At 49.9% G+C, this 21,273-nt stretch overlaps 1 protein-coding gene and 1 long non-coding RNA gene across 2 annotated transcripts in view; both read right to left on the minus strand.

Moving 5' to 3' along the window:
• Positions 1-1,375: 1,375 nt before the first annotated feature.
• On the minus strand, positions 1,376-2,638 carry LOC311313143. Its single transcript, XR_014630597.1, has 4 exons — positions 2,551-2,638; positions 2,122-2,450; positions 1,575-1,786; positions 1,376-1,495 (listed from the first exon to the last, which is right to left on the minus strand). It is a non-coding gene; the product is annotated as an uncharacterized lncRNA (long non-coding RNA).
• Positions 2,639-11,512: 8,874 nt separating this feature from the next.
• The window catches only part of LOC311313554 (hemicentin-1-like), a 58,633-nt gene continuing 48,872 nt past the window's right edge, over positions 11,513-21,273 (minus strand). The window contains exons 9-11 of the mRNA XM_084443702.1: positions 12,799-12,904; positions 12,471-12,489; positions 11,513-12,188 (exon numbers count right to left, since the gene is read on the minus strand). The gene's annotated coding sequence lies outside the window, so the exon portion shown is untranslated. The remainder of the gene's footprint in view (positions 12,189-12,470; positions 12,490-12,798; positions 12,905-21,273) is intronic.

Here is a 21,273-nt window from a genome sequence, read left to right on the forward strand (position 1 = left end):
AAAATGCCGATCATATATAGGCTGCGATCTGCGGATAACTTGCAAGGTGAGTCTATGGGAAGATCTGGCGACGAGTGGAAGGAAAACCGGGGTTCTTGTACCCTACTAACACAATCAGGTTGCAGCAATGTTGCAGAAACGTGCAATTTAGACTTTTGTATGGTCCACTCAACGTCAAGTTAAACGTGCATGCAACGCAAACGCGGTATCTGCACACAAGTTGCTGCAACGTGCAGGTCCAACGTGTCTGCAACGTGCCTGCAATGTGTACACAACGTTATGATTTCCGTGATGATTTCGATGTATATTGCTGCAACGTTGTATACACGTTTATATATTACTTTGTTACGTTGCTGCAACGTGGTCTACACTTCCGTTGGCTACATATATAATTTGCATTACAAAACAAATCAGCTCCTTGCGCAAGCTCCACTACTTCCTGAAACTCTACAGGCATATTTCTTTACCGTCCTATACTATTGGATGGCAATTGTGATGAATCCGGTGTGCAGCACACCTGATCAATCACTTCCATCCACTAGTATAGGACAGGAAAGAAATACGCCTGTAGAGTGTCAGGAAGTAGTGGAGCTTGTGCAAAGAGCCTATTAATGTCATAGTCAATGCAGCAAGCAAAATTATGGTACAAAAGTTATGACACAACACCATTCAGTCAAGAACAATTTATTTTATTAAAAAAGTACACAATGTCTGGCCTGCAACATGATAAACAAGTTTAAAAACAAAAAGGATTAAAAAAAAAATACAAAAACAGTTATTTACAAAAAAAAGTTATTTACAAAAAAAATGGCAGGCTGTGCTCAGATAGGCTGGCGGGGGGGGGGGGGGCTGTGCTCAGATGGGCTGCGGGTGGGCGTCAGATGGGCTGGGGGGGGGGGCTGTGCTCAGATGGGCTGGGGGGCAGCTAGGAAGGGAAGTCTTCCTCATCAGAATGCTGGGGAGTGCTCAGATGGACTGTTCTTGGATGGGCTGTGCTCAGGCGGACTTCTGCAGATACCTAAAGACACAATGAAATGGCCGTAAATACACAACGCACATACATGCACAAAAAAGTGGTACACAATCTTTGGAACCATGCAGTCACACTGGGTAGGAGAAACCAAAAAAAAAGACATCACTTACCCTTCTGCATTTAGCAGGGGCATGTTTCAATGTCTCCTGCAGCTGGGCGGCCACCTCCGCCATCGTAGCCTTTGGCATGGAGACCATCACTGCACCTTTAAGTTATCAAGAAAGGTAATGGTTTCAATTCACATCGGTCATGGAACAAAGACGATGTATTAAAAAATATTCAAAATATGAACCATTTCTTACATGTTAGAACATTGAAGAGTGTCATACTCTTCAGTGGCTTCTTCCCCTTCTTCCCGTGCACACTGTAGGCGCTCCACACCGCATGTGTGGCTACAGCTGACAGCACCCGCCGGACTGTGTCCGCCAAGTCTCTGCCACCAATGGCACCTAGGTATTGTGTCTGCAAAACAAAGAGTCATTTACTGTACCCTTCCCTGCACTGCAAAAATAAGACAAAGTTCCGCCCTGCAGACACTCACCATCTTCCTCTGATGTTCCCGGTCCTTCAACCTGGCCTCACAGACCTGCAGCTCCTCGTCCGTTTGGGCAGGGTTCAGTACATCCAGCACTTCTCCCTGGGCTCCAGACTCCACAGGCCGCGTGCTCTGGGCCAGTTCCCTCACAGTCCGTGCAAGCTCACGGAGTTGCTCCCGCATCTCTGAGAACTGCTGATGTACAGACCTCTGGAAATCTAGATAAACACAGATGTGGCTATAAGTACATTGACATAAAACTAAATGAAACTCAAAATATATCCCTGCATGCAACATGAAGTAGTCCCATACCAGCATCTGCAGAGCAGCATCGATTAGGTAGAGGGGTACATGGAGTCAATGGTGCTGGAGCCGTTTTATTGGGCGACGGCATCACAGACCTAACTGAAAAACAAAAGGGATAAAGGAAAGGGATGAGCAGGAAACTGTATGGTGTTGGCAGCATGCTTTGGCTTCTGGCATTTGAAGGAAAATAAATTAAGACATTAACAGGTAGACATCACAACACCACAGCAGTACATGCCACTCTTACCTGGTCTGGCTGGGGTGCTATACATGAAGCCTGGGCTCGCATGGTTTTCGCTCACAGGGGATGAGCTCGGAAAATCTGCAAGATGAGTAAATGGTATTCAATCTAAAAAAGCCAATCACAGAGCTAACTGAATGGGATTAGCAGGAAACTTTATGGTGTTGGCTTTGGCTTCTGGCATTTGGAGGGAAACTAAATAAAGACAAGACAGGTAGACACCACAGCAGTACATGCCACTCTTACCTGGTCTGGCTGGGTGCTGTATGATCTGGCTGGGGTGCTATAAATGGGGCCTGGGCCCCGCTCGCCCACATGGGACAAGCTTGGAAAATCTGCAAGATGAGTAAAATGGTATTCAAAATAAATAAAAAATAGTCCAACTATCAGTGTGCAGTAGGCATAGACATTTCATTTCAACACAAACATGCATACCTGGATTGTACAGCACACGTGGATTGTACTGGACCGCTGGCAGAGGCCTTTCAACTCCGGCACCTGGTCTTTGGCCTGCATAGTGGGGACCAATGGCTGCCCGGGGCTTGGAATATCTAGTGGAATATCAGTAAATTAGCTCAGACTACTCGATTTCAAAAGTACTACTCTTTTGGGACTGTTGAATGCACTTTAGTATATTACCTTCGTCACTGGAGTGATAGCGCGTGTTGCTCCGTCTCTTTCTAACGTCCTGGCACTCGTCATCGACGACTGCTGCTCAAAGACTTTTGCCATGAGCCTGGCACCTTCGTAATGATCTGTGTGCATAAAGTACCATAATCAATACATTTCAGCCATCCTGTTTCCTCAGAATAATGAGTCATGATCTTTTTCCCCCCCGCCAGTATTTTTTAACAGCTTAAAATGCAAACAGTACCAGTTGTGGACTTGGGGAAAACCCGGACTCTGTGGAGCGCCCAGCCAGGGTTAGGTTCCACGCAGCTCTTTATCCGTTGGCTGAATTTGTTCATCGGCGAGGAACACATCTGCAACTGTGAGTGAAACCATGTTAGTACCCGCTTCCCTGTACTATTGAAAAGTAGCACCAATCAGAAACATTGTTCACACAAACATGTTCTTACCCCATCCTTTTTGGAGAGCCAGGATACTGGGACAACCGACAGTGTCCTCCCCCAGAAACTCCACACTGCAATACAGTCTGCCCAATAAACAAAAAAAATTCAGGTTGTAAACACAAGGACCCTATGGGAAAGTAGGCAGAGGGGAAGAAGCGACTAAAACAACAATTCAACAAGTCATTACAGCCGATAAGTAATTAGTGACACGCCACTATTCTATCCTTTTTTTTATTTATTTTTTATTCTCTGCCGGCATCTGACCAGGACAGATGCGGTCAATGGCGGCTAATCATCAGTGTGGGAAACAACAGCTAGTTTAGGCACCGCGATTACCTCGTGGGTGGCAGTCTCCCACTTTACAGACAAATGGCAAATATATAAAGCATTATCTTGGCTTCGCCTTCACCTTTGCCTATGTAAAATTAACCTAAGATTCGTGATGGCCTTAGAAAGCCTGACACTAGCGAGCTCCCAATGTCTCAAATTCAGCAGAGTCAAACAAACAAACCATTCACATGTCCAGCGGCCATTTTAGAGTAAGGTTAACTAACACAAACTACCAGCTCAGACCGTTCGCTTATGTTTCTGAAAATGTTCGCGGCGAACACAAAGCCAGCAGTAACAGAAAAAAGATTTGCAATAGTTTGTCGGAGTATTTTCAATATTGTCTAAACGTTAGTCAAGTTCGGGCCTCGACTTAGCTAGCATTAGGTAGCGTGTTAGCTAGCATTAGGTAGCGTGTTAGCTAGCATTAGGTAGCGTGTTAGCTAGCATTAGGTAGCGTGTTAGCTAGCATTAGGTAGCGTGTTAGCTAGCATTAGGTAGCGTGTTAGCTAGCATTAGCTAACGTTAGCTAGCTAGCATTGGGCTTCCAATTCCTGAACTTAGTTTAGCGTGCAGGTTATGAGTTACTTCTGTTTACTTAAATTATTACCGGTAAGTAAACAAATAAATAGCTAAACCAACAGTCAAATCAATGTAATTTGATGAGAAAAAACCCCGAGGTAACTGGTATAACTTACCAGAGATGAGTGCGCACCACACAAAAAAAGTGTTTTAGTCCCCAATCTGTTCTCTTTATGGCTTTAAACCACAGCTTTCGACGGTTCCTCTGAAAAGGGGGACATCTCAAGGGGATTCTGAAGAATCTGAGGCAATCATCTTGTCCTTTTCTGTTTGTACAGTTCACAGCAGCTTTGAGGCATAATTAGCTACACGAAACGGAGCTACTGTGGCTAGCGAGTTCGTTCCTCGTTCGCTCGTTCCTTTTTCCCAAAGAGGCTGCGTGCGCACCCCGCTGTGACGTAGCGGCGAACCCATCTATAGGGAGGGAAAGTGATCTCATCGCCCCCTAGTGGAAGTGTTCCATAATGCCGAGAGAATGAATGGGATTTCTCGACACGTCTTTTGAAAAATGATATCTTGGTCGACACCGAAACGTTAGTTTTAATTAATGAAAAAGCATTAAATGTTAACAAACAGGGAAATATACAATCAATAACATTTCTAAGATGAGTTATTCACCTCAACATAGTACAATATGAAGGATATAAGCGAAAATTTAAAAAAAGAACAAAAGACAGGAGCAGTTTGGCAAAGAATCCTGCCTACTTTAACTGTGAACCAGCAAGCAGTGACGTCACGGGATAGCCCGATTGCAATCCTAATGCTAGCCTAATAGGACTTTAATCCAACGTCACAGCAACGTTATTTAATGACGGGGACGCAGGGACCCATATTGCCAATGTTTCTGCAACGTTGCAGAAAAGTCTAATTAGACTTAGGAGGGTAAAGTTATTTTCGACCTTAGATGGACGTTGTCACAACATCGCCTGATGGTAACGTTGCAACTTACCTAAGTACAACTTATGTGCAACGTTGCTGCAACCCACTGTGTTAGTAGGGTAGGCAGCAGAGGAGGGTGATCAGTGGTGGCAGGTGTGCAGCGGCCTGGCCGTGAGCTCGTTCACTCGTCAGCACAACTGGTTGCAGCTGTGCGACGAAGCGCACGTTGTGCACGAGCAGAGGTGCTGGGTGCCGGCTCATCAGGGGCGTGCGCGGCAGGCGGGTCGGGGAGAGGAGGAGACCGTGGAGGCGCAGCCGTAACATGAAACAGTTACATTACATAAAGAAAATCATGGTTAATAAATAAATAGTGTTAAGTTAATTAATATAAATTCATATAGAGTTGATTTCTTTTTAAAAACCTTTATGTCCTGCTACTCACAGAATCAGCTGTGGCCTCGTCTGACCTAGACACCCACCTCCAGCCCCCAGAAGATGCTTTAGATGGTGAGTGAGTGAGATAGACACTGGTTGGCTAGTTAAACTTATTACTGAACTACTGTACTGAATATGTAGATGTAATCCAGGTTAAAGGACAATGCTCGTTTTTGACAACCTGGACCATATTTACGACAAAGCCTATTATAAGACGTTTGACTCACCGAGATCACTTTGGTGTAGTTCGGAGGCATGTAGAAGAAATGTAAAATCCAGCGCGAGCCAGTATATCTGTTACGGTCAATGTGAGAAAACGGGGAATGTGAGCTTTTCCCGGTTATTGCGCACATTGGAGAAACGTGCGTTTCTCACATCTCCCGGGTAATGTGCACATTCCCCGACCTTGCGGGAGATGTGAGAAATTGGTTAGTATTTCTCACATCTCCCGCAAGGTCGGGGATTGTGCACATTAATCGGGAAATGCTTACAATTCCCGACCTTGCGGTAAATCTAGCAAAGTCCAACCGTATGCAAAACCTCTGCGCAGCCGGGTGGTGGGAGAGGGCTCGTGCGCTTAGAATGAGAGGCGCTTGACATTTTGCCCATGGTTTTCGAATACATAGCATCAATTGCATTAATGGAAACATTAAATTGGGTCTAATTATACATGTGTTGAAAGTTAAGATAATTAGCCTACAAGCCGCGAGGCTACGCAACACAATAAGCAAAACAATCTCACTGTTTCACTCGTCCCTTTCCTCTGTTTCACTCGCCCCGCACGGCAGGGACAAGAGAAACAATGCACATCTTCTGTTCTCGGCCGTCTTGAATTGATCCGTTACACCACAGAACGAAACCTACAACTAATAGGTTAGTAAAGGACATGTACAAGTTGTTTGTCATAATTTTTTTTTATCTCCATCTTTATTAATTTCTGTGTTGATCAAACCAAAACGTGTTTCATTCGTCCCGGTCCTCCCCTACAGTTAATAACAGTCTGTGGTCTACCTTGAACAGTAATATAGCCTATGCTGCACACAGTGTAAGTAGTATTAGGAGGATAGGCCTACACTGGTGATCAAGTTAACAAACGCAAAAGGAACATTGCAACAACAGGAAGGTGGGAACCTCCAAAGGAACCCTACACGTTAGCTAGCCGAAAGACAGACGAAAAGACGAAAAATCTCTCACAGGTGTGCGCCAGTAACGTTAGCCCAACTACCGTGGGTGCCTCTTATGGTGCACGCCATCTGAGGCGTCACATAAGCCCTCTCCCACCACCCGGCTGCGCAGAAGTTTTGCATACGGTTGCGCTTTCCTAGATTTACCGCAAGGTCGGGAATTGTAAGCATTTCCCGGTTAATGTGCACAATCTCCGACCGTACGGGAGATGTGAGAAATACTAACCAATTTCTCACATCTCCCGCAAGGTCGGGGAATGTGCACATTACCCGGGAGATGTGAGAAACGCACGTTTCTCCTACATTCCCCGCGAGGTCGGGGAATGTGTGCAATAACCGGGAAAAGCTCACATTCCCCGTTTTCTCACATTGACTGTAACATATCCATGTAATGGCGGTGGTGGGGGCACCGAGAATGCAGTTTCTAAAAATCTATTTTCTGCCGCAAAACGGTTGTTTTCATCAATCTGTCTTTATGAATCGCTAGTTGTGCTTACATAGAGCGTAGGCCTGTTGTGGTTGTTCACATGCCTCTGTAATATGATCTTAAGAAACGTCTTTCGAAACGAAATAGCTTCCCCACTTGCTCCAGCACGCATGCACACAGCGCGCAATCGTTGCTCCAGCACACTGTGCGCATGCGTGCTGGAGCAAGTGAGGAAGCTATTTCGTGTCTAAAGATGTTTCTAAAGATCATATTACAGAGGCATGCCAGTCCACTTAGGCGCTCCTGACCCATGGATGACCTCAGGTAAGTCTTTATTAATTTCAACTTTGAAAAGCTTCTCTCTGCAGATGCAACAGAGACAGGAAGAGTGCATACTATCCTCAGTGCTAACCAGAGGTTTGGGTATAATTCAGATAGCTCTTTTTCATGGATAAAGGAAAGCAGCTCCGTTGCTGTTATTTTGGGTTTGGGAAGGTCTGGAAGACTCTGGATTTCCTTCGCTAGCTCTCTCCCATCAATGCCACATGTGAGGGTTTCCTCAAGTTGGATGACTATGCTTGCAAGCTTACCTTATTCCTTTTTTTCTTTAGTTATTTTGTCCTCTTCAATCTGTTTCTTCTTTCTTTTTGTTGCTCCTGATGGTGGATATGTTCGTTTCATTCTGTAAATGCGCTAGCTACTGCCGGTTACCACTCGGTGAGCGAGGCATGTTATGCAGTGCCGGATCGGTGAATTGCGAGCTTCTGGGGCCCCGAGCTCAATCAGCCCCCCCAATCCACACATTTTTATTACTAGACCTCCAGACAGCCGGAAACCAGGGGAGAGTTTGACCAGCAGGCCGTTTATTAACTAATAGGGGAAATAACTGTTGCCACAAAACAAAGGGGGAGGTGAAACAGTGGGGGGAATGTATGGTGCCATGTGTGTAGTGTAATGGCGTGTGTTCTTCAGCAGGGGGTGTCTGTGTGCGTGTCTGCGAGTGGGAATGAGAGAGGTGTGTGTGGAAATGTGCGTGCGAAGGGAGAGGGGCTGGTGGTAGCGTGGTCTGGGGACCAGGGCGAGAATAGGCGAGGTGGAGAGGCAGGAACCAGGGAGGGGCGAGGAGGCGAGGGGACGTGGAGCAGATGGGCAGGCGAAGCACCAGGAGCGAGGGGTCGGCGTGGAAGCCCGAGGAACCAGGGAGGGACGAGGGAGAGAGGAGACGCGGAAGCCGGGGAGAGGGGGGAGTAGGCGTGACAAAGGTCCCGGGAGAGACAGGGTCGGGTCTCGAAAAAAAAAACTGGAAAAAGGAATTAGCTCAGCGGACAAATAAACGAGGAAGGGTAAAAAACAACGGCAGGTCACAAATACGGTTTTCTGTATAGTCAGCGACAGCTTGTAGTTTACCACAATAGCAAGAGTTAAAATATCAATCTTAATGTGTTTTCTTAATAATGATTATGACACTTTTTAATAAATCATCAGTTGATCAATAAAATCCATTACAGTAGCTATCGTTCCAATACTACAGGCCCCAGTGTTAGTGATCAAAGAGTGTGTAATCAGAAAAGAATCAATACTGGAATGAGTGTCTATTGGAGAAGAATGTATAATCACAATTAGTCGGATTAATCAACCTCCATACATCAAGTTGGCCGCTACCTTTACAGAGGGATTTAATTGCTGTCTGGGTTCTGGAAGGTCTGGTTATTCCGGATTTGGACTTGTCTATAAAAGTGTCAAGAGGGTGGTGAAAATCCCCACCCAGGATAACTGGGAAGAATTGTCTTAGTTCCCTTATATCCCCATTTGGCCGGAAAAATTTACCAAAAGCATACATATGTATGTTTGGAAAATAGGATAGAACCCCTGTAGTGTGTTTTGGGGTTAGAGCTATGACTATGACCGGTCTAATTTATGATTATACCACGGTTATCACCAATATGAAGGAAAATAGATTTTATCAACTCGTATGGGGCACCACCCTGTTTTGTACAGGGAAACAAGATAACCTTTATCAATAGTCTTAATTATTCATCAATATCATTCTTTAGGCAGAGTCCTTGACTCAATCAAGTGACTTAAGATAATGTGATGGCACTTGGACGTAGTCAAAAGTTAATGTTTATTGAAGTTAAACTAATCAATTATTAAAATAATATTATAACACAATTCAAATAACAGATGGAAAAACACGTGGCAATATGAAAACACAGCAGAAATGAAAAGAATTATGTCAGAGATTATCACAGCCTATCCTAAATCTTCTAAGCTTAAACAACACTTTGGCATCTCACACCACAATCATAGGCGACTGTTGGATACAACCTTAGTAGCGGTGTGTGATTGCGCGTTGTCCGGGCGGTGTTGACTGGCTCGAAGCAAGGAGGAGGCATGTGACTGAAGGTCGCTCGGTTTGATGAAAGGAGGCAGCGCGCCTGCGCTCCCGTTGAAACTGATAGTAGTGATCTTATCAACCGGCACAAACTTAGTTACTGGAGAGTTGAGAGCACACAAGAGTGGGAAAACAAGAGAGAGCTGCACGAGTGTGAAAAACAAGAGAGAACAATGGCGTCTCACAGCTTAAATACCTGCGGCTTGTCGGGGGGTGGGTGCTTGTGACCCCAGTTCGGTGATTGGCCAGTTGATTCGTGACCCCTCCTTTGGGGGGGTCTGAGAATTAAACAGCAATTTTCAGGATATGTTTTAATCTGATCTCATTACCAACACATTGGAAGGACGTTAGTAAAAATTACATTATCATATTCAGTACATTGGCTGGAACATTTAGAATCCAAACACTTGCATCTTTAAATCACACCCACACGTTGGATTCACAATTTTAATACTGCTCTGAGCCCGTTCGCTCCCCAAACCCCGTTTATTCACAGATATGTCCCCCATTGAAGAATAAACACTGGCACTGGGAGCATGACTCAATTTCATGGCTAGGATGGCAGTTTTCTTATGAATGCAGGCTCTGGAATCCTCCAGACACTATTGTGTACTGCAGTTGGTGAGAGAGAGAGAGGGGAGAGAGGCAGAGAGGAAGTGAGAGGGTCGTAAAGTTTGGCCTGTTCCGGCCGAGTCCTTTGAGGTGGAACCAAGACGTTGGTGTGAACAGCCCCAGTTCTACTTTTTGCTTACACCGGCCCCCTTACAACAAAGGGAGCTTGTGGATGAAGTGTAATCCGACCCTGTAATCCGACCCCACTTAGCCTAGTCAAATTAAAAGTCATATTTTATTAAAGGTTTTGAAATAATTTGTTCCAATCCAAAGGTGCAAAAGAGATTATCCACAAGATGAGGTTTGACACCGCGCCTGCCACGAGGAGGAGCCATCTGCACCCCCAGCTGAAAAGCCATCCCGTTCCACAGATTGGGAAGATGATGCGGCCTCCTCCGTGTCAGAGCCAAAGTCTGCCGAAGATGAAAAAGCAGAGAAGCCACACCCAGACAACGTGCCTAAATGGTGGAAGTTCAACAGAGCGATAGTATCATGTGGGCGTGTCCTGGAAGGCACGAGCCTGGCACCAGAGTCAATCAACAACCTCCTCTTCCTCCATAGCAATCTTAGAAAGCCAAAGAAGGAGAAGGCTAAGACAAATTAGTTTTGTTCATTTTGTAGGCCTATAATTGCCTGTTTTGTGAGTCATAGGCACGGCAACCAACGTTACGCTTATATAGACTAGCCTATAATTCTGTAAAAGTGGAGATATTTTTGTTTAAGGGTATTGCTGTTTTATTCTACAGAATGGACCTTTGTTTTGGGTGTCATTCACTTCTTTTCGTTTGTTACTGTTCATTTTGCAACAATGTCAGGGTCAACGGTCTAATGCCCAAAGCTCCGTGACGTGATCGGGGATGAGAATGTGTTGATAATGCGCGGCGCACGGACACCTGCCTTAGGCTATATGCCTAGTTTTTGCAACATTACTCCTGTTATTACTGTTGTTTGCTGTGATTTTCTATTTTATTTTAATCACTGATCAGGAGTGGGTTGGTAGGCCTAGGCCTACGCTATGTCATTAACAATGCTTTAATTATATTATCAGCATCTTCCTTTTAATCGGGAAGTCTCTTACAAAAAGTTAGAACTCTGCAAGTCTGCATCGAATAGCGATGGCCTATTTTTTTTTCTATTTTAGGCCTAAGTTTTAAGTGAAGAAAATGGAACTTGTGCGTTATTTTATTCAAGTGAAAATAAATAGCCTACATAACTTATCAGCTTTTGATGGGAGGGAAAACAACTAAATCACTTAGGCCTACCCATAATCACGGTAGCCTACTATTACAGGCCTACCCTGTTGGCTACAAAATCAAATAGGCTACAAAATGAACAGCATGTTTCTCAAGCGAATAACATTAGGAATATTTTCCACAACTTTATTCAAAACATTAGTTGCCCAATAATTAACAAACATGATCATAGCAAAAATGAAGAATAAAAAAGCACAATTAACTCGACTGTACAGTTTAAGCTTCTGGCTTTCTGCTCCTCTCCTGACGCTCCGTGGCAGCGCGGGACCTGTCAGAACTCGGGAACGGGTGGGACTGGGAATGAAAAATTCCTCGTGCACAGGGCTCTACCGCGCCACCGTTCTCCTGGATCAGAGAGACGTGGAGCCACAAGCACAACACATGACATACTGTCGCTAGCTGTCACCACAGGTGCAATTGCACCTGACGAAGGCCACATTGGCCGAAACGTTGTTCCATTAAATTCACCCTTGGGAGCATTAAGACAGTGTGCAGACTTCTATTCTTTACTCATGTCATGTTTTAGTCGAGCACCTGTAACTATCCGTTTGAATTTGCGTGCATCACCCTATCACATTTTGATCAGAAAATAAACAGATTTGAATTTCCTATTACATGGCACATTTGTGATCACCATTTCAAACTCCATAGCAACAAGAGAGTTTTAGGAAATAATTTTCTTGGCAGAGTTCACTAAAATCAACGACCGCAACACAGCTATTCCGAGATTCATGATATAGCACAGCTTAGAGTGTGTTATTGCTTAATTAAAATATATTCATAGCTCAGTGATTGATCTTATGTCATGATGCTTAATTCTCTTCAGAGGGTCCCTACAACCTCTTTGAGGGGTGTTGATGTTTCCTCCTCCTCCTCCTCCTTATGTCTGGCTGAAGAAGGTCCACCCTGTGTTCAGAGAGACATGGTTATAGACAGGAGTGGTGTGTGTTGAGACAGACATGGTTTCTCACAGACATCTCATACACAGGAGTGGTGTGTGTGCTATTTTGAAAATGAGGTACCTGTAGCATGGATGGATACTTTCAACACAGAACTATGATGAATTAGCTAGATAGGCCTACTGTAGTAGACGCTGAAGTCACTGTTGTCTGCACAGTCCATTTAATAAATAAGGCAAATGTTCATCAGATGGAGGTGAAGGTGATGACACACTAACTAGTCACTAACCTGTGATGCCATGTCCAAGCTCCGGAGCAGAAGAACAGGGGAAAGTAATACATTAGATGCCTTGGAAATTAAAACCAATAGATTCCAATGCAAACGTGATTCTCTCCCTCTCTCTCTCTCTCTCTTTTGTATATTCCTCACACTTTTCACACAATTTCTCTTGCACCTGCAGTCAGGTACGACCATGTGTAATGATGTAATTTCTTTACAGTTGATACTGAGAGAAGTAGACGTCTGAGTTTACCATGCAGTTGATACTGAGTGGGAGGTTGATGTCTGAGTTTACCATGAAGTTGATACTGAGAGAGAAGTAGAAGTCTGAGTTTACCAGGGCAGAGTTCCATGTTTCCTCCAGTACCACACCAGGCCAGCAGCAGCAACCAGACAGAGAGTTATTACCACCCCCAGCAGGACCCAGAGCGCAGGAGAGGTCCCTGAGAGAAGGAGGGAAGACAATGAGGGGGAAGACAATAATATTGGTCCACTTGAATTTTAGGTGAAGAACATGAATATAATTATCAATTTGATTTTTTTTAAATATTAGTATTTTCTCATGTTATTTTCACATGGAAGTATAAAACATGTTGTATAAGTATCATACAGACAGCCCACACAGCTGGCTCTGTGATTCTACAGGATGTTGCAAATAGAATTAAACTGAACTAAAAAACATTGTTTTGTCTGTGTACATTTGTCTTTTGTGAGCTGGGGTGGACAGCCATTTTCCCAAAGGGTATTAATAAAGCAAAAATCCAACTCAACATGTCTCATGTTATCTACTATGGTAACAAAGTAGACCTATATGTCCCATTGTGATCTGCTTATTAACCACAACTTAATAGTATAACTGAGGGTTGTAATGGGGATCTCATTAATATGCAAATTATCTTTTTATCATAACCTTAAGTGGCCTTGAGAGATGTATTTTTTCCACATCAGGTAACATCAGGTAAACTGCTATCTACCATCAACACAACATTACATGCAGGCATGACTTCCAGAGGTAGAATTGAACACTTTGCCTGTATGAAAGAAAATAACAATTGATTCTTGCCTATACAATAGACAACAACAAATGACTGGACGACTGTATACTCGAATATTAGCCTATTTAATTGCACTGCCGACACAGACACTGTCATCCATGATCGGATGGGATAAGTAGGCTAGATGAGGATTAGACTGCTAGACTACGATAGTAAATTGCCAGTTTGGGATCCTTTATCAATCAATCAAAGCTTTATTTGTATAGCGCATTTCATACACAGAGGTAACACAATGCACTTTACAGAGAACAAGGGAGGTGGGCATAGGTCCCACCCCTACATATTCCAGAGGAAAGCAAAAAAACAGTATCACCCAGGGGCCAGAAAAGTGAGCTGTAAAAATTCTTCCCTGACCCCTCTCAACGAGGCGATCAAGCAAGCTCCTGGAGTATGTTTGTCTAACGGCTAAGAACATTTATAAAGTAAAATGTACATTAAATTGCATTTTCAGAGTAGGAAGGGCTAAAATCATAGGAGAGACATGGCAAACACTGGTGTATGTCTGTGTGTGCGTGAGTGTGAATGTGCCTGGGCCCAGATAGAGGCAGGGGTTGGGGTAGGGTGGGGGTAGGAAAAGGATACGGACCCGGATTAGGGTGAGGGGATCTGAGTCCAGGACTGGTGTATGTCTGTGTGTGTACGTGAGTGTGCCTGGGGCCAGGTAGAGGCAGGTGTCGGGGGTAGGGTGGGGGTAGGAAAAGCATATGGACCCAGGTTAGGGTGAGGGGAAGGGGGACTGGGCCCAGGTCCAGGCCTAAAGCCGGAAGTGGACTGGTGTATGTCTGTGTGTACGTGTGTGTGTTAACTAAATGCTACGACATCCACAGCAGACACAGGGTATCTATTGGACTCTGGGTAGTCTGCTGGTGACAGTGGGGCATCCACTGGACATTTCAGAGCAAGAAGTTGAATGTTTAGCTACGTACCTACAGTAGGACTGGAATGATGAATTGATTAGTGCTGATAACAATAACAATTCCAATGTACCTATGCAAATAAACTTTCTATTTCATTCTAATGGACCTGCACAAGTGTCATCTCCGGATAGATAGGCTAAAAGTCCACGTCGTGAGTTTCTTTCTTGCGTCGTGCATCGCTTGCATCTCACATCTTCTTATGCCGTTTTTGTCGGTGTGATAGGTAGTGATGCCATTACATCAACCTTGCCATTACATTACAGTCATTTAGCATACGCTTTTATCCAAAGCGACTAACAATAATTGCATTTAACGTAGGAAAAGCCAATGTACTTGTGAGGGTTTGGTTTTGGGACCCAGGCGCAACAGGAAAGGAGGAGGCAAGGAACGGTAAAGCCCGGAGGGGCGATTTAATAAGATCAAAAAGGGGGATGTGGTAGTCGTACAGCCGATGGTCAGGCAGGAGCGTGGTAGTCGTACAGGCGATGGTCAGGCAGGAGCGGGGTTGTCGTACAGGCGATGGTCAGGCAGGAGCGGGGTTGTCGTACAGGCGATGGTCAGGCAGGAGCGGGGTTGTCGTACAGGCGATGTTCAGGCAGGAGCGGGGTTGTCGTACAGGCGATGGTCAGGCAGGAGCGTTGTCGTACAGGCGATGTTCAGGCAGGAGCGGGGTTGTCGTACAGGCGATGGTCAGGCAGGAGCGGGGTAATCGTACAGACGTGGGTCAGGCAGGAACTGGAGAGATGAGGAGGGGAGGCAGGGTGAGTGAGAGTAATCACAAACGGGGAACGGGAAAAAACACTACAAAATACGGGTAAGGAGATTGTAGGCTAGGCTATACTTTACCACAAGAGTATTATGGTAAGATCTGGCGATGAGTGGAGTGTAGACCAGGTTCTTGTAGAGGTTGAAGGTGATTGCAGAACGAGGGACAGGTGTGGTGATGATAATTGGAACCCGGTGAGTAGAGCCGCGCCAGCGTCATCGTCGGAGACGAGCGCGCCGTTCTTGTCTTTGCGCACGGGCCGATGTGCTGGGCATGTCGGGATCCGATTCTTCGTCACCGGAGAGGGAGGAGACTGCCGAGTCCGCGGAGCTGGCCGGAGACGGGGAACGCCCGGCAGTGGGGGGAAACTCCGGAGAGCCAGAGCGTTGTATGCCCGGGCTGATGCGACGTGCGGTAGAGCGCGTAGGACGCCCCGAGCGCGCAGCGGGCCCAGAGGGGAGAGAGGGAGACGGTTGTGGAGGCGAGGGCATGCGAGCCGTAACAGGACCCCCCCCCCGAGGGGAGCCACCTGGCGACCGACCGGGGGCGTCAGGATGTGCCCTGTAGAAGTCCCGGAGGAGAGACGGGTCCATAATGAGCTGCCTGGAGATCCAGCTGCACTCCTCGGGGCCGTACCCCTCCCAATCCACCAGGTATTGGAACCCCCGACCCCGGCGGCGCACCTTCAGCAGCCGCCGAACCGTCCACTGGGGATGCCCGTCGACCATCTGGGGAGGCGGAGGAGCTGGGGCAGAAGGCATTAGAGGACTCGAGGAGACAGGTTTGATCTTGGACACATGGAATACAGGGTGTACCCGCATGGAAGCAGGGAGCTTAAGACGTACCGCAGCCGGGTTCAGGACACGGTCGATCTCGAAGGGCCCAACGAAGCGCGGAGCCAGCTTCCTGGAGGGGACCTGGAGCGGAAGATCAGCAGTGGAGAGGTAGACACGTTGACCGGGCCGATACGCCGGAGCAGGAGTGCGGCGGCGGTTGGCACCGCGGCAGGAGCGCTCGTTGGAGCGGAGCAGGGCCCTGTGGACCTCCCTCCAGACACGGCGACAGCGGCTGAGGTGGGCCTGGACGGAGGGGACGGAGGCCTCCGACTCCTGGAGAGAGAACAGCGGGGGCTGGTACCCGAGGGATGACTCGAACGGAGACCTGCCAGTGGCAGCGCTGGTCAGGGCATTGAGGGAGTATTCGACCCAGGGCAGGTCCTTGCTCCAGGAGGTGGGGTGGAGAGCCGACACACAGCGGAGAGCGGACTCCAGGCTCTGGTTGGCCCGTTCGGCCTGGCCGTTGGTCTGCGGGTGGTAGCCAGAGGAGAGGCTGATGGTGGCGCCTATCTCCTTGCAGAAGGCCCTCCAGACTTGGGAGGTGAATTGAGGCCCACGGTCCGAGACAATGTCTCCGGGGAGACCGTGGAGCCGGTAGACATGCTGGACGAGGAGCTCAGCTGTCTCCGCAGAGGTCGGGAGCTTGGGGAGCGCCACCAGATGGACCGCCTTGGAGAACCGGTCCACCACGGTGAGGATGACCGTGTTGCCCCTGGAGGGGGGAAGACCGGTGATGAAGTCCAGGGCGATGTGGGACCAGGGACGGCTGGGGACCGGGAGAGGACGCAGGAGGCCAGCCGGGGGCTGGTGGGACGCCTTGCTGCGGGAGCAGACGGGACAGGCGACCACAAACTCCCGGACGTCGGACCTCATGGAGGGCCACCAGAACCGTCGGCTCAGGAAGGAGAGGGTGCGGTGAACCCCGGGATGGCACGCAAACCGGCTGGCATGGCCCCACTGGAGCACCCGGGACCGGACCGAGTCCGGCACGAAGAGCCGGCGAGGAGGAACGTTGGCCGGACTGGGTTGGGCGCGTTGGGCCTGCCTCACCACCGCCTCAATGTTCATAGTGATCACCCCTACGACACGCGAGGTCGGCAGGATGGTCTCAGGCTCCGCGGGGGGCGCCTCGGGCGCGTGGAGGCGGGACAGCGCATCGGCCTTGGCGTTGCGGGAGCCGGGCCGGAAGGTGAGGGTAAAGTCGAACCTCCCTAGGAACTGCGACCACCGCGCCTGGCGGGAGTTGAGGCGCTTGGCCGCCCGGATGAAGGTCAGGTTCTTGTGGTCCGACCAGACGAGGGTGGTGTGTTCCGCGCCCTCAAGCCAATGGCGCCACTCCTCCAAGGCCCCCACCACCGCCAACAACTCCCTGTTCCCGATGTCGTAATTCACCTCAGCCGGGGTGAACCGGCGGGAGAGGAAGGCACAGGGGTGCAACTTCTGGTCCTCCACTGACCGCTGGGACAGAACAGCACCGATGCCGGTGTCCGATGCGTCAACCTCGACCACGAACTGCCTGGAGGGGTCAGGATGGAGAAGGACCGGAGCGGTGGTGAAGCGCTCCTTGAGCGCAGAGAAGGCGGCGCTGGCAGCCGGTGTCCAGATGAACGGACGCAGGGATGAGGTGAGGTGGGTGAGGGGAGCTACTACCCGGCTGTAGTCCCGTATGAAACGGCGGTAAAAGTTAGCGAAGCCAAGGAAGCTCTGGAGTTGCCTCCGGGTAGAGGGTTGAGGCCATTCGACCACGGTCTTGATTTTGCGGGGGTCGGGTCGCGTCAGGCCTCCCTCCACAATGAGCCCCAGGAACTCCACTGACGCGGAGTGAAAGGTGCACTTCTCCGCCTTGATGTATAGGCGGTTCTCCCGGAGACGCTGGATTACCATGCGGACGTGTTGGACGTGCTCCTCAGCGCTCCTGGAGAACACAAGGATGTCGTCCAGGTAGAGAACCACAAATACGTCCAGCATGTCCCTGAGCACGTCGTTCATCAGGGCCTGGAAGACGGCGGGGGCGTTGGTGAGGCCGAAGGGCATGACGAGGTATTCGTAGTGGCCACGGGAGGTCTTGAAGGCGGTCTTCCATTCGTCCCCCTCACGGATACGCACCAGGTGATAAGCGTTTCTGAGGTCCAACTTGGTGAAGATGGTGGCACCGGTGAGGGGTTCAAAATTGGAGCTCATGAGGGGGAGTGGGTATTTATTCTTCACCGTGATGTTGTTGAGCAGCCTGTAGTCGATGCACGGCCTCAGGTCTCCACCCTTCTTCTTTACAAAGAAGAACCCCGCTGCCACCTGGGAACGAGATGGTCGGATGAGGCCCTCGGCCAAGCACTCGGAGATGTAGGTGTCCATGGCAGCTTTCTCCGGGAGGGAGAGGTTGTAGAGACGACTGGCTGGGAGAGGGGCGCCAGGGTGGAGCTCGATGGCGCAGTCGTAGGGTCGATGAGGGGGAAGTGTGCGGGCGCGCTCCTTACTGAAGGCCTCCCCGAGGTCGTGGTACATCAAAGGGACCGTGGAGAGGTCAGGAGGAGCGGGACGGGGCCGGTCAACCCGAGTGGAGGTCTGAGCAGCTCGGAGGCAGCGGGCGTGGCAGGTGGTGCTCCAGCTGAGGATGCGCCCCGAGCTCCAGCAGACATGAGGGGTATGGAGTTCCAGCCAGGGCCTCCCTAAGATGAACGGAGCGTCGGGAGAGTGGATGACGAAGGGGCGGACGTTCTCCACGTGGTTACCCGAGACTGTGAGAGTGAGGGGCAGGGTCCGGTGCGTGATGGGACCCATGGGATGGCCATCCAGGGCGAAAGCCGAGAGGGGCCTCTCCAGAGGGGAGAGAGGGAGCGCCGCTTTGTGGGCGAACTTGACGTCCACGAAGTTCTCGTCGGCACCGGAGTCGATGAGGACAGGGACGGAGAGCGTGTGCCCCTGCCAGGCGAGGGTGACAGTGAACCTGGCGGCACGGGTCCGGGATAGAGGATGGATGAGCCGGCTTACTCGGTACCCCCTGGCGAGTGAGCCTACTCTTTTTGCCGCCCTGGGAGGTGCAGAGGAACAGGAGTCGACGGCGTGCGCTGGGCTAGCGCAGTATATGCATAGTCCGTTCTGTTCCCGGTGCTCACGCTCTGCAGGGGTCAGTCGGGTCCAACCCAGTTGCATGGGTTCCTCTCCAGCGGTGTTTGGGGGGGCGAGGGAGGCCGGGGCAGGCCGAGAGAGACCGGCAGAGGGAGGCGGAGACGGTCTGGGTGCGCTGTGGTGTTGGTGCGCCCGCTCGCGCCTGCGTTCCCGGTGGCGCTCGTCTATGGCTATGGAGAGGGAGACGAGTTGGTTCAGGGTCGCTGGTCTGTCTCCTCCAGCCAGGCTGTCCTTCATGGCGTCCCCCAGACCCCGTCGGAAGGCGCTGTATAGGGCAGACTCGTTCCAGGAGCAACGGGCAGCGAGGATGCGGAACTCCGTGGCGTTGTCCGCTACTGAGCTGGAACCCTGGGTGAGGGCGGAGAGAGCAGCGTCCGCGTCCTGTCCGTGGACGTCGTGGTCGAACACAGTCCTGAATTCTGCCACGAAGGCAGTGTAGTCCTGCATGTAGGCAGCTGCGCCCTCGCGACCCGCCATGACCCAACGGCGAGCCCGTCCCGTGGTCAGGTTGGCAATGTAGGCTATCCGAGCCGACGCAGTGGAGTACATGCTTGGCTGGAGGTCAAACACGTACTCACACTGCATGAGGAACTCCCGGCAGAGGGTGAACGTCCCGTCGTAGAGGGCCGGGGAGGCGAGATGGGGCTCCCGGTTTGGTGGAGCGGTGGGGTTCAGGAACGGAGCCAGGCGGGCACTGACCGCGGTGACCTGGTCGGACAGGGTGCAGACCAGAGTAGCGAGGCCCCTCAGTCGCTCGTCCTGGGCGTGCTGTTGGGCGGATACCTGCTGCAGTTGCTCAGCTTGGGTCCGTGGGAGGGCTTGGAGTAGTCCGGGAGGTGCAGGTCTCTCCTCCATGTTGGCTGGGTCCAAACTGGCCAGATCTTACTGTGAGGGTTTGGTTTTGGGACCCAGGCGCAACAGGAAAGGAGGAGGCAAGGAACGGTAAAGCCCGGAGGGGCGATTTAATAAGATCAAAAAGGGGGATGTGGTAGTCGTACAGCCGATGGTCAGGCAGGAGCGTGGTAGTCGTACAGGCGATGGTCAGGCAGGAGCGGGGTTGTCGTACAGGCGATGGTCAGGCAGGAGCGGGGTTGTCGTACAGGCGATGGTCAGGCAGGAGCGGGGTTGTCGTACAGGCGATGTTCAGGCAGGAGCGGGGTTGTCGTACAGGCGATGGTCAGGCAGGAGCGTTGTCGTACAGGCGATGTTCAGGCAGGAGCGGGGTTGTCGTACAGGCGATGGTCAGGCAGGAGCGGGGTAATCGTACAGACGTGGGTCAGGCAGGAACTGGAGAGATGAGGAGGGGAGGCAGGGTGAGTGAGAGTAATCACAAACGGGGAACGGGAAAAAACACTACAAAATACGGGTAAGGAGATTGTAGGCTAGGCTATACTTTACCACAAGAGTATTATGGTAAGATCTGGCGATGAGTGGAGTGTAGACCAGGTTCTTGTAGAGGTTGAAGGTGATTGCAGAACGAGGGACAGGTGTGGTGATGATAATTGGAACCCGGTGAGTAGAGCCGCGCCAGCGTCATCGTCGGAGACGAGCGCGCCGTTCTTGTCTTTGCGCACGGGCCGATGTGCTGGGCATGTCGGGATCCGATTCTTCGTCACCGGAGAGGGAGGAGACTGCCGAGTCCGCGGAGCTGGCCGGAGACGGGGAACGCCCGGCAGTGGGGGGAAACTCCGGAGAGCCAGAGCGTTGTATGCCCGGGCTGATGCGACGTGCGGTAGAGCGCGTAGGACGCCCCGAGCGCGCAGCGGGCCCAGAGGGGAGAGAGGGAGACGGTTTTGGAGGCGAGGGCATGCGAGCCGTAACAGTACTACTACTTGCCAGAACTCACAAGTGCATCTCCTTTCTAAAACAAGTGACTAAGAGCATAATCTAGTGCTGAAAGCAAAGTGCAAGAATTGCAATCTCAAATACAATAGGTGCTTAAGAGGGAGGATCGTTGTAGTACTTCTTGAAGAGATGGGTTTTGAGCCTACAACGAAAGATGGGCAGTACTACAACGCTGCTGTCCTGACGTGAGTGGGCAGTTCGTTCCACCACTGTGGGGCCAGGACAGAGAAGAGCCGTGACTGTGTCCATCGACCGCAGGGGCCTCGG

This window comes from Borostomias antarcticus, assembly GCF_949987555.1.
Source record: "Borostomias antarcticus genome assembly, chromosome: 9".
Taxonomy (NCBI): domain Eukaryota; kingdom Metazoa; phylum Chordata; class Actinopteri; order Stomiiformes; family Stomiidae; genus Borostomias; species Borostomias antarcticus.